At 34.0% G+C, this 17,004-nt stretch overlaps 1 long non-coding RNA gene and 1 other non-coding gene across 2 annotated transcripts in view; one reads left to right on the top strand and one right to left on the bottom strand.

The window, feature by feature from the left end:
• The window catches only part of LOC146996107 (uncharacterized), an 80,173-nt gene that overhangs the window by 21,497 nt on the left and 41,672 nt on the right, over positions 1–17,004 (bottom strand). The window lies entirely within an intron of this gene.
• Positions 2,103–2,176, top strand: TRNAN-GUU (transfer RNA asparagine (anticodon GUU)). The gene has a single exon. It is a non-coding gene; the product is annotated as a tRNA-Asn (tRNA).

Raw genomic sequence — 17,004 nt, 5'->3', positions numbered from 1 at the left:
CTAGCGCGCCTTCGTGGTGTAGTGTTCTGCACGTTGGGCCGTCGTGTCCGAACTAAAAGGCGAATGTGTTCCCTAAAAACCCCAGTCCCCCTTTAAAAGGGGAAATATGTAAGGTATTTCTCCCGCCTTTCTAGCGTACCTTCGTGGTGTAGTGGTTCTGCACGCTGAGCCGGTATTCCAGAGGTCCGGGGTTCGATTCCCGGCGAAGGCAATTGCTCATTTTTCAGCTTGGGGCACACCAGCGGCCGAGCGGTAAAGTCGCTGAACACTGGTAGTTCGGTCCGAGGTTCGAATCCCGCGAACGGGCTGGCTGCATGGGTGTTTTCGTGGTTTTCCCTATGTGTAACGTGTATACGAGCCAGTTTCCCTTAGAAAGTCCTACACGAAGGCATCCCTCTCCTTAGGCAGGTAGCCCTAGTGTGCTTTGCCATAATTAAATACACCACACCAACACCATTTTCAGCTTGCCTGCTTTTAAAAAAAGTGCCTAATGTCTCTACAAGGTTGCAAAATTCTTCAAAGATCCCGGTGCTGTTCTGTTATCGAGACCAGAATCGTCGCCAAATGTTTCGCTAAACTCGCATAGTGATTGGTTCATATGAAGTTGTTAATGCTTACTTCTAAAGTTGTTACAATGTTCACTTTTTTAAAGAAAAAGTAAAAGAATGTCTTTTAAAAATTGGCAACGAGGATTGTAAATTCCAAAGATATAACGATTATTTGTGTTTTTATTACTATTGTATTTACCATGGATTTAAAAATTTGGAATTGCCTAATAATGAAATATCGGTAAATCTTTACATTATGGTAACTTGGCGATTTTTTGGCGAAACTTTGGCGACCAATCCTGCTACAGCAACCTGCTAGTTTTGTTTTGGACGCCATTTTGTTTTCACGAAGTAAAGGCATTTTTTTTTTTTTTTTTCGTCAAAATTTTTTCCAACAATCTGCTAGTCGAATTACGCTTATACTAGAACTTTTATGCAACAAAAATGCTTAATCATGACGAAGATTAGGTGCGAAATTGGGAGAAAGTGCAGAATAGCAAACTGCTTGCCGCGTTTTTAAGAATTGCACATACATGGTATCCACGTACACGTCGACCTATTTTCACTTAATCCCAGAATTGCACAAAATGGCATTGCGCACAATTTTTAATATGTCTATGTACACATCGAACTATTTTCATCTAAAAAGTCAAAGAAAATTGACAAAAATCCAATTCTTCTTACTCTTGTAAAAAAGCGCTAAATAAATGGGCGATTCTGCAGTTTAACAGCGAAATTCTTTATAAGAGCTTATTAGCTAAAATCCCGATTGAAATTTTTCGGAAAATGTCACATTACATGTCTCATGATCTCTCATTTCCCTGAGACAAAATAATCTGTGATTCGAACTGTGTACTTCTCAAATTATTGCTAAAGTCCTAGCTAGTAACCTTTATCACCTTACCAAAATGTCGCCAAACTACCTGTTACCATATTCTAAAGATTAGCCGAAATATCTTCCGTAGAATTGTTCCTAAACTACTAAAAACTAAACTCAGTGGCGTAACAGCCCTAATGGGCCAAGGGCTGCAGTGCCCGAAATCTGCTTTCTTGATTGTGGGCCCCGGGGTGCGTAAGCATATGCCCTGAACAAGTGGTCAGCTTGGTCGCAGGACCCACAGTGTTTAGTCCCCAAGCGAACTTGGTACTCATTTTATCGACCCAAGTGATGGAAATCAAGGGATGAAAGGCTGAGTCAGGCCCAGCCCGAGAATCGAACCCGGACGTCTGGTGCTGCTGCGCGATGCTCTAGCCACAGATTTTTAATTCTACGAAAATTTTTAATTCTACGAACAACTGTTGTTATTTTTTCCCTTGGATTTTTCTTCAAGTTAACCGTATCGTATTTATTTATCGTAATATGAATATGTTATTGATTATTTTTATGCTTCGAGTTTTCCTCCAGATCTTCAGCTTTTGGCGATACCTGAATCCAGTCCCGATAAGAGAAGAGTACCAAGATTCCTTTCAAAATTCAAATACACTTCAGTATTTTATTAAATATAGAAAAAACATTTTGGTATTAAATAAAGTTTTGAAAGCTTTTTTTCTCAAGCCTCCGTGGCGCAATCGGCTAGCGCGTTCGGCTGTTAACCGAAAGGTTGGTGGTTCGAGCCCACCCGGGGGCGAAGTGTTCTTACATGTCTTTTGTTGCCAAATATTGTTTAAAGAGTCGGGTACCTTAAAATTGTTCACTTTCTTGAAACTGCGTACCTCTTTTTAACTAGTTGTTTTATGAACGTAAAAATTTTGTATACCTATACGATATCCTTGATATTGCGTTTGCTCTTTTATTTTACATAAAATATGTGGAAAAGATAAAATAAAAAGATAGATAGAATAACTAAATATAAGAAAAATATAAAGAAAAGATAAAAGATTTCTAAATAAAAGAAAAGATAAAATAACTTCATCGAAATAAAACTGTAATATGTAGAGGACACAGCATTATGGATAAAAAATAACTATTTTCGCTGCGAATTGTTTTCCTCTAAATTAGAATTGTAATGTACGATTAAAATTTTACTCTAAAAATAATCCAATTATTTTTTTTAAATGATATATTTTTATTTTTGAGACACCCCCAAAAAATCAACTATTATTTAACTTAAATTAATGGCAATACCTAAGGTTTTATGCAAGAATCGTAACAGTTAATAATTTTATACTCATTTGTGACGTCTCTACAATAGGGCAATATGTTTGAAACAGTTTCAGAGAAATAATGCCACCAAGCAAGGAAATTTTGAAAAATCTTAAAGTTGTAATTAATTACCTTCGAATCCTGCAAATATACATTATTTTCTTAATATTAATAAAGAAATATGAAAATATAAATTTAAGTTTTTATTTATATTTAATTATGCAGGGTTCACAAAGTCACTGAAAAACTTTAACAGCTTTTTGTTTGACAATGACACAACTTACTGTAATAATATTAGTTTATATTTAAGGACCACGACAGTTGCTTACAATTCATGTATTCATGTATTCATGACCTTTAGTTTATATTTAAGGAACACCTTATATTTAAGCAGAAAAATCACATTTTTATGAAATTTTAATCGAAACCGGAGAACGGGTTGGCTGCAGGGGCATTTCCGTGTTTTTCCTCATGTGTAACGTGTATACGAGCCATTTTCTCTCAGAAAGAGCTCCACGAAGGCATCGCTCTGCTCAGATAGATAGCTCTCGTGTGCTTTGCCATGATCAAATAAACCAAAGCAAACCATTGCTTTGGTCGTGCTTTACACAAAGTTTTAATGCTATTCTTCGTTCAGTTTTCTAATTTATGACAACAAACATTTTTTGGATCAAAGCGGACCAATTATACAGAAAACTCCTCCCGTAAGCAGACGATATTTTATTAAGAGCAAGCTGAGATATCATAGAATTAAATGCTACTAATTATGCTTTGGTATTTTGATGGAAATTCTTAAAAGAATTGATCTTAAAACTTTCTAAATGCAAAGCGTATGAATGCTATTTTGTTCTCATTTGCCGATTAACCAATTATTCGTTTATCCGGCTGAAATTCCGAGCACATACAGAACGGTTATTGAGGAATCTGCTGTTACAAATAACAGTCACAGTGTCTGTTATGAGCAAATTACAATCGAAAAAAGCAAAAGCAAACGGAGGTACAGAACTGAGATTAATTATAATGTTTTTCCTGGCAATTACGCTTCTCAAGGTCTACACGTGACTGCTGCTAGCCATTTAACATCAGCTACCGTTTTTACAACAAAGAATTTTCTTTATGGGTGGATCCCATAATGGTGAAATTAAATTGCCTCATCAATTTAAGATACAAGTGATGAATAATTTGTTAGTTTTAGCTGATTTATAATTTCTTAACTGCATTTGATCGATACAATGGAAAACTCTCTGTATGACCTATTTTCTCTAGCGGAGGGTGAGGGGATTATCATGTTACTCGATTCATTAATTTGTAAATTTATGCATTAGCAAAATTGCTTTAGCCCTAATAGTGTTTATATAAACTGAATGTGCTCGCTGAATTACTTACAAATTAAGTTTTTCTGGCTGTGCCTTTTAAAGCCGAAGGTTAATATAGTGTCATGTTTTGTATGTCCATGGTATTGAATTAGACAGATTCAAATCAAAAGCACGGTTTGAAAATAAATGCTTTTCATATGATATATTATGATATTAAATAACATTTGCATAGTTATAGGAATGAAATAATAGTTTGTCTTTTTAAGTTTTTTTTTTAAATAAACTGGTTTACCTTTCACCAAATTCTCTCTGCTGACATAAATATTTTAGACAGCGGGTTTCAAACATAAAAATAAATACATGAATTGTAAGCAATTGTCGTGGTCATTCTGAATTCCATCAATAATATTTTCAAGTTCCTTAATGAATTCAGTTCTTTTAATTCTTTTAATGAACAAAAAAATTGCTTTAATAGGTCTTATTACTATTAAGAAATTTACTGCATATGCGCTGAGATTAAAAAATTCTGATTGTCATAAATTTTCATTCTCTTATGTTAACGCAATCTTGGTTGACATTCTACAAAAACACTTAGGATTGTCCAGAAGGGGTGTTAATTACGTGCCGCAGGGTGAGAAGGTTACATGAGAGTTCGCTCTTAAAAACAAAAGTTCAACAGCTATCTACCCCCTCTGAACTAACTGAACATCTGAACTAACCCAACTGCGATCAGGGGAGACCCCGATCGGAGTTGATTTAACATAACATTTAACATTTACCAATATTGAGATCTTTTATGCAACAATCATTTTCGTTCCTTTTTTTTTAAATAAATTTAGTTTTTTGCCCTTTATTTCAACTATGTACAGTAATGCATATAGATTTTAGCTCAAAAATCAAAATGAAATGTAATAATTATTTATTATAATATGATTATTATAATTAATTAAATAACTCTAATGATCATATATTATCGTATAATTATTATAACTAATTGTTATTGCAGTTTATATTAAGGTACACTGCGCAAAAAAAAAAGAAAAAAATGGGGGGGGGACGGTTCTATATCTCTCGTTCTACTATCCCGATTGACGAAATTCAGCAGTGCTTTTTCATGTCTCGAAACCCCGACTTAGGATACGTATTAGATTTATATACAGCATTATTCTAATACAGGTATTTTGACACAAAATCGGACATTTTCTGAAATGATATGTCCATTTTTTTTCCATATTTCGATTCTACGACTCAAATTATGCCAAACTGCCAAGTTTTGTAAAAACCGCACGAGTAGTTTTTAAAAAAATTAGCTCTCTAAAATTTAACTCCTCACTGTTAATTGAATTTGGTATATATTTGTTAATATCTCTTTTTTTATTAAACTTATTTGAGTCCTCCTTTCATATTTCGAAATTAAGGTTCATTCCAAATAAAATTCGCCTATTTGGAGGATTTATGTTTAAATAATTTTTATAAATTTTTCGAAAAAATTTGAATTATAACCTATAAAATTTTTAACATCATCTTAAAGTAGATGTAGAGTTTTTAATTCAAAATTTTCTAAGATATACGTGAATTTACATATTGGAGCATTTTGAAATTTGGCACATTTGTCATAAGCGGTAATAACGCCAAATGTGGTTTACGCACTTTCTTAAAATTATTTGAAAGTGTGAACGATGACTTTTTTCCCGCTCGTCTACAGGTGACAGGTGACGGAGGACGGGGACGCCTGGTGTCTAACATAGGTAAGCAGGCATGTGTCCAGCGTCCTCCCCTATTTAGAAGCAACAACTCCCTGGAGCTATAGAAGGCTCCACCGGGAGTTTATAATGATTCGAAGCATAGAGGTTATAGTGTCATGCTGGAGCGGTTTCAGCTTTACATTGGTGATAGACTAACATAATGCTGTGATTGTGCATGTATGCATATAAATATAAATAAACATAGGAGAGTAACAGAGAGAGAAGGCAGGAGAAAGGATGACAGTAACGTGAGTAAGAGTAGAGGAGATGTGAAGAAAGAGCATGTGGACATACACTAGCAAAAGCAATGGCATTTACACATTCATTAATACACAGCATTAACACGATAATGCTCATAAAAAGTACATTCTGATTGAGACATGCCCTTGATATCTAAATATGTAAACAATGGAATATGTTTAAAATATTAAAAATTATGTTATTAAAAAGGCAAATTCGCTATACAAAAGCATGTACGCAATTACACATATACAAATACCTTAATATAGATACATTAAAAGCGGATGCACATTACAGTTACATCGATTACAATATTGTATAGAAATCGTAAATAGGGGGACAATAGCTATGCATGTTGATATATAAATTGAAAAATAAATTCCTATTATGTAAATAATAATGCTATTAAAGAAATTCTGGTGCTGTGGATTATTCTGGTAATACACCCATATAAGTGTTTGCAATACAACACTTACAGGTGTCAGTACTGGAGTAAATGCATGATTTTTACAGATACAGTCACATTAATATCTACAGGTACACAGTTCTACAGAAGCAAATACACAATACAATCGAGAATGCGCAAATACAAGATATTTACAAATGCGCTGTCACCAGCGCTAACAGGTACATGATACTTAAAAAAACAGATTCGCATTACAAACGCAAATACGCAGTTACTCATATACACATGCTCTTTATGCAGATACACATGCTCTTTATAAATCAGAGCCACAAGTGCCGACAGGTGCACGTATTTACGAAAATGCTGACACCGAGAACAAGAGGACAATAGCGATACAATGTTGGTTGATATATAAAATTTTCTAATGTTAAAATATGCTATTATTGAAATACTGGTGATATTGAGACATTAAAATAGTGTTATACTTGCAGTACACCGATACAGATGCTTGCAGTACAACGCTTACATATGCTAGGGCAAATACATAAATACATAATATTTACAGATGCGCTGACAAGGGCACTTACAAATACGTGATACAAACGCAGATATGCACACATGAGCACACAAATACATATACGCATTAAAAAGCAAATACAAAAATGCTGACAAATGCGCATAGTACAAGACCATGGCATGATTACAAGATTATGCGGTAGTACAATAAGATACTTGATTATAAAAACTGTAACACAATACAAATGGGGATATTTACTAATATTAGCTTAATAGGTTGAATATTACACAAACGTTAATATAGGTGTCAAATATAAAACACTGAATGCAGCTCTTACTTGTAACATGAGGATTTGGCAAAACAGTGTTATGATACAGTGCAATATACACATATGAGATATAACGCGATACATATAGTAGCATAAAAGCCAAACATAGTACACCGAATGTGACACTTATTCATAACATGTAGATGCTAAATATTGTCGTTCCGCTAATTATTGGACTCTTAAAGCAGTAGGGCACAAATACTGGGAGGTTGTTATAGGTCAGGATGACATATCTAAGGATATAGGTGTAGAATACATTGTGCTACTGTGGCAGGCAAATGTCTCGGCCATAAGCCGCTATTGTATGAATAATTTTGCATATTTTATTCATGGCCGCTCTGTTCTTAGACAGGAATTTGCGAAAGGCCGTGAGGTTGTTTGCAGGATGTGGCAGGTGGTAGTTCGCCGTCAAGGGACATTGAAAGAGATAATGATCCGGGGTCCCTTCGTCCCCGCATACGCAGTTGTCTGTGTTGGAAATACCATGTCGATAGTAGTAACTTGGGAAAGGGCCGTGCCGGCATACGATCAGCGAGATGGTCATTAAACGCTCAGTGGAGACTTTCGAGTAGAATTAAAAAGTTCTTCGGCCAGTCACTTCTTGCTCCCAATCTTGCTGCCCGCTCGTCTACAATGAAAAAAAGAAAAAGAAAATAGTTGGCTATAAATTAAGAAGTTCGCCAAGTAATTATTATTGGCGCTAACTGAAAAAGATGCGCCAAGTTAAATTTTTGAATATCTAAGTAATTTTCTGACCAAATTTTACAACATTTAATATTTAGGCATAATTTGAGTCGTAGAATCGAAATATGGAAAAACATAGGCATGTCATTTCAGTAAAAGTTCAGTATCTATGCTGTGCTACTAGTAAGTCATTCAGTATCTATGCCTGTATCTATGATTTTCTGTCAAAATATCTATATTAGCACAGTGCTGTATATAAATCTAATATATATCCTAAGTCGCACTTTCGAGGCATGAAAAATGCAATTTGAATTTTGTCAATCGGCTCAGTAGAACAGAAGAGAACTGTCCCATTTTTTTTTCGCAATGTACATTTAATTTAGCTCAAAGCTAAAATGGCATATAATAATTATTAAGTATAGTATTATTGTAATAATTATTTATTATTGTAAAATTAGTATAATCATTTATAATTATTATTATATTAGAATTCATTGTAATGAAAATTATACTATAAAATATCATACGTAAATAATTGCAATCACAATGATTATACAATATTAGTTGTTTATTACACTTTATCATAAAATTATGCATATGTAGCAAAATTAAGCTTTGAAAATACTCTTATTATTATCAATATATTACTGCAGAAATTGCTTTTCACTCAAAATTGAATTAGCTAAAATGCTTAATCGGAACGAGTTCTTTGGTTCTCTGCATTGGTTCTTAATCCCTTCTATTCACGAAAATGTTTGGCCTAGCTTGAATTGACGGTTTGGCATCGCCTTATTGCTCGAGTAAAGGACGAAACACCTTCGTATTTATTTCTTAATTATTGTTCATTGAACAGGAGTTGGTTTGTTCCCCTTGAAAAGTCAACTAATTTCCCATTAATGCAATGATTACTTGCATTTAATTTAATTACTTGCTTTTAAGTTATTTCTTTTTACAACTGGAATTTTGTTATTCATGATTTAATTCAAGTCTCCGTTAAACATTTTTAACAATTTACATTCAAGTTACTTCAAAACATCTTTCGAAATAGAACTTGCTAAGTATGAATTCACTCTTTTAAGATAATTCTACTAAAAGTAATCTTAGGAGATAATATAATCCATACTATTTAGTAAATAAATTATTATTAACTTACTTTGCAGCAATTGCGCAAATAGTAGAATAACTCGATTTCGCACTAAGTGAATTTAAGATCATACAACATTTAATAAGTACATAAATGCACAAAATTAAATACAGTCAAACAGTCAATTAAAAAGGATGATCAGCATATTATTTTAGATTACTTAAAATTAATTTTCTACATCCTTAAATGTGCTTTTCGAATGTAGTGAAAATAAACAGGGAGAAAATAAAAACGGAAAAAATCCCGACTACGTGATCTATGTCGATCCACCGTATTTCATCAACAAATCTGTCCAAAGACGAATGCCTGTTTGTGCTTATGGTATCAGCCAGCGCTGATTATTAATTGCAGTCGAACAGAAGTTATTTTATTCGTTGAATAAAATAATAATAATAAAATCCAATTGGATATTGAATTATTCATGATTCTTTGCCGACTACTTTTGCTTCATTTGGAAATCCTAAGCCCTTAAAAAGTCGCTGTCACTGGCAATTTTGTTAGCGGTATCAGCTATCGTATCATCGGGCTCAGGTTTGAATCCTAGAAAAAGCATGGACTTTCTTTTTGCAAATGTAATCCTCGCCCCCCCCCCCCGGGGGAATGTTCTCCATTGAAATTAGGAGCTGCATAGTTAGTAAGGCTGGGCTATACTTGTACAGCCGAAAATCAAATCTGGTGTCCATTATTATCTATGCCTGTACCTAATGTAGCCAAATGTAGCCGCCTGTTGGTTGGACATAGAGGTTAGAGATGTTTGCTGCCATATCGTTGGTCTTGAAGTGGAATCCCGGAATACGGAAAAGGCATCGTACATGAGGATAAGTTATGGTCTTCAGTTGGAGATCATAGCCCAAAGTATGTGCAAGTTCATCGACCAGAACGAAAGTGTTACTTAAGTAGACAACAGCGAAAATTGCCGTTCACTAAGTTTCAGGTACAAAAAAGATAATCCTCCAGCTGTCAGGGCTTTGGAAGAAAGATTGCTAAAAATCAACTTATATTCTCCAGAAAGTAATGAGATAATTTTTGGAGAAGATTTTATCGTTTCAGAGAATTAATGGATGGATCTTTGAAGGACACTGTTGCTCGAAAAACGTTAATGCAGGCAGCGATAAAGAAGAGAATGCTCATAAGTGAGCACACCATCAACCAAAGAGGATTTGCTCTTTTAAAAGACAAGTGAAGTATTGACGCATTGCAATCGGTATGTTGGAGACTTCACTGTATAATCTCTCTCATCTGAACAGGAAAAATGAAAAATTAGCAATGCTAAGCTATCATTGGGATTCGAAATTTTCTTTTTTAATTGTTCTTATGTCATTAGAATATTATCTCTGTAACTGTCATGCACGTATTATCAAACAGTCATATTTGCTCGAAATTCTGAAATAACTGATATGTGTAGGAATTAAGTTATAAGGTATTTTCGCTCTCCTTTCAGCATGCCTTCATGGTGTAACGGTAGCACTCTCGGTGCGTATTCGAGAGGTCCAGATTCAGATCCTGGAGAGGGCACTGCGCATTTTTCATGCCCTCTGCTTCAAAACAGCCTAATGATTCTACAAAGTAATCAAGTGTTGTAGAGATTCTACATGATCTCCCAAAAATATTTATTTTCAGTTTTCACATCCTGAGTAAATTTAAATAGGAGTGTGATTAACAGGTATAATCTGCGCTTTTTGGAAATATTCTGTTGAGTCATACTGCCATACCTATCTGTTTGCCTAATTTGATTGTTAACTAAATTGAATTTTCCGAGGTGAATAAGCAAGTTGTAATATTTTATTACATTTAATTATGTAATATTTTATTGTTTAACAAATAACTATATTTATTATTGGAGTGGAAACGCCATATTTGTACCATGTAACCGTTGCTCAGCAAAGTAAGAAACTGTTAAAAATTGGAATTCTAAATGTTTTACCAGTTAGTAGATGTATGAAAAATATGTAACTGAAAGATTGTACTCAAATTATCTATCTCCGTAAACTAAAAATGAAATTTATGTTTTACTAAGAAGATAATTTGTTATTTTGTTAAATACTGCGAAATACGTTACAAGGTAATCACCCCCAAATATGGTAAACGTAAGCCCACTGAAAACCATGGTAATTCTAGACCGTAACATTCGAGGTGATAAAGCAACACGAATCTGGGTTGTATTAATAAATTTACAGGGTTAGTTTCGAAGGTTTAGACACAGAACGTTCTTCAGCTGCAGAAGTGCAAATGACGAAAGAGAAACCTGTGCTCAAGCAGTAACAATAAAAGGAAGAACGTTAAGCTACTGGCGCCTTCTATTGATGAAAAATTAAGACCCGCCTCCTCAAAATGTTTTATATAGAGCAGAAGTATGAAAACAAAATCTTTTTCATAAACATAACATTCATTCATTCATAACATCGCTTAGTGCGACCAGTGTAAATTAAACCACACTGGCAAGGAATCCTATATTTACTCCAGAGGTTCATATCCGAAATGAGGCCTTTATGTATGGAGTTGAGAATTTAATTTTTAGAACTTAAAACAGCACGGAATTTGAATTTCTGTCAAATGCGTGCAGTTGTACAGCTAATCAACGGAAAGAAAGAAGTTCCCTTGGAGTCCATAAATTTCAGGATTTGATTGCTGTTTAGATTGAACAGTACTTATAATCACACTTTCCTGCATTAAAATCAAATGCATGTTTAATCTCAAATGCCTATTGTTACAGAGATATTGAAAGTTAATGCGCTTACAGATGAAACGGAAGATCTGTTTTAAAATAATTACACGTTGACAGGTTCAATCCTTTCCTGGTGAAAGCACAAGACAGTCACAGAGACATTTAAAAGTGATTTGTGTGGGAAAGGGGAATTAAAGGCATTTAAAAAGTGATCCCGGTATTCAATGAGTCGAGGAAGATGCGTACACGGAAGATTCTATGTTGAAGTGATTGGGGTCGGAGAGTATTAACCCGCACCCACGATTGAGTTCCACGAACTTTCTTAGTTGCTGGTTAGGATTTCAACGAATCATCAGTAGAGAAACGGATTAAATTAAATTTCTAAAGCAATTAAATTGTCAGAATCTACATACACACAGAAAACAGCAGATTGTTCGATATTATTAAAAGATAAGGTTAAGTTATTATATTAAGTTTTATATTATGTTAGGTTATAAGATATTTTCTCCCTCCTTTTCCCGCATGTCTTCGTGGTGTAATACGTATTCGAGAAGTCCAGGTATCCAGGTGTCTGGCGAGGGCAATGCATCTTTTTCACGTCTGCTGCTTCAAAATAACCTAATGACTCTACAAGTGGCGCCCGAACTAAAAGGTGGTAGATGATGATTCTTCACCACCAGGATTTGACAACTGCATCCCTAATCCCTAGTCGCCCTTTAAAAAGGGAAGTATATAGAGTATTTTCTCCCCTCTGCGCATGCTTTCGTGATATAACTGGAAGCATACTCGAAGCGTATACGAGAGGTCTAGGGTTCGAATCCCGGCGAGGGCGATGTAATTTTTCAAGTCTCCTTCTTCAAAATAGCCAAATGACTCTGCAATGTTAATTTTGAAGGCAACCCTTTAATGCCCATGGTAGCATATTTGCTACCATATATTAAACGCCATTTTTTCATAGCAGGAACGCCATGGAATGTAATTTTTGTCATAAATTTATAAAATGAACCTTCCTCAGGTATTATTAGCAAATTTTAGGCATAGATAGCAATACCAGCTTAAAGGGGAAAAAATTGATGAAGCATGGGTGCAGCAAACAATGCAAGCACCTTTTCAGACGTAAGTTGTTTGTTTATTTTACAAGCATTCTATTAATAAAACTGTTAATAATTACTATTTATATAAAGTAAAAAAGTATGTATCACACAGTATGAAATAAGGTTTACAAAACTATGGTTTTTAATGCTAAAATGGATTTTTAAAATCATGGTAGCAAATCTGCTACCATGGGCGTTCGTGTATCTAAGCCTATCAGTTCTCTGAAAGAAAATATGTTTTTACATTGAAATTAGTTCCTGACCTTTAATCTTTGTAATTTTGCAGATTAAATACAATTTATAGATTTAAATTTTATTTGATATTTTTCAATTTAAAAAATATTTTTTAAGATATATTTTTCCTGTAAAAAAGTCCCTAGGAAAATTCATTTTGAGATTTAAGTTGAAAAATAAATTTAATCCTCTATTAAATCTCAAGTTCTTTTTAATATATTTGCATTTTATTTATTGATTGAATTTTTTAAAAAATAATGAAATTTAAAAAAATAATAATAAAATTTAATAATAGTTTAATAAAATTTTGAATATAATCTTGAATTTTTTTTTTCAGCCATGCAGTTCAGGTCCCTTTTTCCACAAAGTAAGAGAAATAAATGGGTTTAAAAAACTAGAATATGCAATATATGAATGATTTGGAAAGTGGTTTGGATCCAGTACATCTGATGACGACTCTGATGATGAATATATGCCTACACAAAGGTCTGATATCTTCCACGAAGAAAGCTCAGATGATGAAGACCAAGATCATAATGAAGATGTAGAAAATGACCAAAATGCATCAAATATTGAAGAAAGTGTCTATCTACATAAGAGCTACAGAAATTTAAAAGTTCTTTGGAGGAAAAAAGAACATAATCTTATGCCTTCATCAAATGATGATAACTTTCCTGATCCTACAGAACCTCTTCTATCTGCTCTTGCATATTTTCAGATTGTCATATCAACAGATATGATAAAATTATTAGTTGAACAAACAAATCTGTATAGTATTCAACAAACAGGAACTTCGCTTATGGTGACAGCAAATGAAATAATAGGAAAAATTATCATAATAGGATTAGTCCGTATACCTCTTATAAGAGGATATTGGGAAGAGGGAACAAAGTATGAATCAATTGCAGACGTAATGTCTAGAAACAGATTTGAAAAAATCTTAAGATTTTTGCATATTGCGGATAATTCACCAAATTGGTGATGATGTTAGAAGTGACAAATGTGCTACCGTGGTTGTCTAGACTTAGAGAAGACAGTCTATCCTTTTCAGATGAGACCAAGCACTCTATTGATGAAATAATGATTCCATTTCGTGGGAGAATCCACATAAAAAAATATATGCCTAAAAAACCTTTATAGCAAATGGGGTTTAAAAATGCGGGCCCGGTGTGGAAAAGTCGTAATATGAAATAAATATAGTACCAGTCTTATCCGACCTAAAAGACGCAATCAAAGTTAGGATATTGTCGACTTGAGTTTCGAATCCGAGAAAGAGAACGAAAGCGAACTGCTTAAGGAAGAGATGCCTCGGCGGAGGACACTCAAAGGCTGCCTGGTGATTTAATACTTTCTTTGGCGACATTTCTGTGTCACCCGGTTATTTTTATAATCCATTTTGACTTTCTTTGGCGAGCTTGCTTCAGTTTCAAAAAATTTCCTTTTAGATTATATTTATTAGCGCAAAAAGGCGTTAGTCCGAATGGGCTATTAATCTCAAAACAGGATTTTGCATCTTCCTCTATGAATGGTGAATTACTTTCCAAATTGTTCTTACCAAATACTATTATCGCTCTGTATTATTTTTAAAGAAATTAAATAATGAAGAATCTGCATGAATGTATGCTCCTCGCACTCTGTAAAAACGACGGTACCTAGCATTATGTAATTTTGAATAACATAGTCCTCCACCCGAACATGGACACTTCGATGCCTAAATTCTGAATTTGGAATTTCATATTTTATAAAACATTAATGAATTATAATAACAAACTCAAAGATTTGAAAGCTATTAGTGGCAACACTGAACGGAATAAAACAACTTTTTTTCCAGTGCGCGAGACTGCCTATCTGAAATTCTAAAGATATCTTGCTTTTAAATATTTTGTGATTTTGCTGCTGAATTGTATGTGGGGTAAGAATATGATATTTAGCTAATAAATTTTTAAAATACCGCTCAGACGGTATAGTGGTTAGGGAAGCGTAATGCGGTCCGCGTTTGAATCCCGGAGAAGGTATTGATGTTTGTAGAAATAGTGTTTACGGCATGGGGGCACTCTAAATATATGGCGAGCCGAAAGTCCTTTCGTGTGGTTTGGTGGTAGGGAGAGTGGTGCGATACCCTTGCCCCCTCCCGAGGGGCTGTTCGTCAAAATTGGAAGCAGTTTAACCTGCTTGAGGCTCTGACAATCAATTACTCTTACAATTTCCGTGAAATACATGCACAAGACAAAAAAACACAAAATAAAAAGACAAAAAATAAGTTTTGGAAGCCGTATAAGAAGACTGAACATTGATATAATAAACTGAGAAGAGACTGACAAATGTATAAAAATGGATGCCTGAACTTAATACTTACATATAAGTGGGAAGAAAATCATGTTTAATAAAAAGATAAAAAGAAGTCAGTTAGCACAAGTAAGTGCAACAGGAGACTGGTAGACTGCAAGCCCAGCAAGAACGTAAAGAAACCTTAACAAACCCTTTTGGGCGACCGTTAAAATCTTGACCCTTTCAGATTTTGCTTTTCTAAAGATTTATTTTAATTTTTTTTTTTTTTAAATTTTTTAAAATTTATTCTTGTTTGTTGACTAAACTTGAAAGATAAATAGCTCACACTTTGCCAAAAGGCAACACACAGACGCGCAGAAGAACAACAGTTTTATTTCGAGCAGTGGCTACACATTGCTTTCAAATCGCCGCGTTGGTTAATCAAAATTTTACTAAAATCCAATACTTTGATGATATTAACCGAACTGTTGATCCCAATAGGCTATGCATTTCCCGTATAAAAAGGAGGCAGGACTTCGACCATTCGATAACAGTATCCGAATAATAATATTAAACGCAACCACATTAAAAGGCTTCTACTGTATAATTAATGAGGATATTTTGCTGGGTGGTGAATGAAACCTACAAATAATTACGGGAATTTAGCTTTTGTGAAAGCTTCCTCAAGAAATGCAACCAGTAAAAGAAATAAATAAGAGTATATCAAGAAATTTTAAAAAGAAAAAGAAAAGAGAAGGAAAAAGAAAGGAGTAATCTTCGGAAAAGATTTTCGAACAATGATTCGCTATGGGTTTATTATGATTCTGACATCAGAAGAAAGGAAATCGGAGAAGAAAATAAAAGAGCGTATGTAATAAAGAGGGATCGAGAGTGTGTGTGTGGGAGAGGGGATTTTTAAACACAAAAACGTAAGATTTTAGGTCAGAGGTGCAGAAGAAGAATCTGGCCCCATTAACTTAAACCTCATTCTAACTATGCATATTGCGATGGTCAAGGAGCATTCTTTCCTCAACAGAAATTGTTTCTTAACATTTCGTTGCGCATAAGTTTCACTTTTTCGATTTGATCGCAACAATATTTCCTTACATGTTTCGTGCGTTACGGATATAGCGTGTTTTAGAAAAAAGTTTTGAAGCTTTTCACGGTAACAGAAGTTATAACAGAGTTATAGAGGAATTTTTTTTAAGTTATAGAGTTTTTAAGTTATAAGTTATAGAGGAAGTTAATAGAGGAATTTTTTTAATGGGAATTCGCATGGAATCACAATAAATGCGCCATTTCACTTTTGTTACGAGTCTGTTGCCATTCCGCAAAATGTAAGCTATTTCGTTTTCGTTCCAGCTGAATTTGTCTGCTGTAGAATAATAAACTAATCTGTCCGAAAGTTAAGAACATTTGCTTCTTACTTTTGAATTGGATTGATTTAAATAATAGAAATGCATTTAATTCATGACCTATAATTAAAAAAATTCAGTATTTTCACATAAGGATGTTATATACTTTTTCCACTTATTTCATATTTGGTAGAACTTTAATGATTTTTTTTATTAGCAAGCTCAACTATTTGAAAGTGAGCAGTGGCAACACTGTACGGAATGAAACATTTTTATCTCCGGTCTGCGAGACTGTCTATCGGATATTCTAAAGATAT

This window comes from Stegodyphus dumicola, chromosome 7 (genome assembly GCF_044657685.1).
Source record: "Stegodyphus dumicola isolate Sdum_Otavi_A_Nest chromosome 7, ASM4465768v1".
NCBI lineage: Eukaryota > Metazoa > Arthropoda > Arachnida > Araneae > Eresidae > Stegodyphus > Stegodyphus dumicola.
This window is presented reverse-complemented; position numbering and strand designations above follow the sequence as displayed.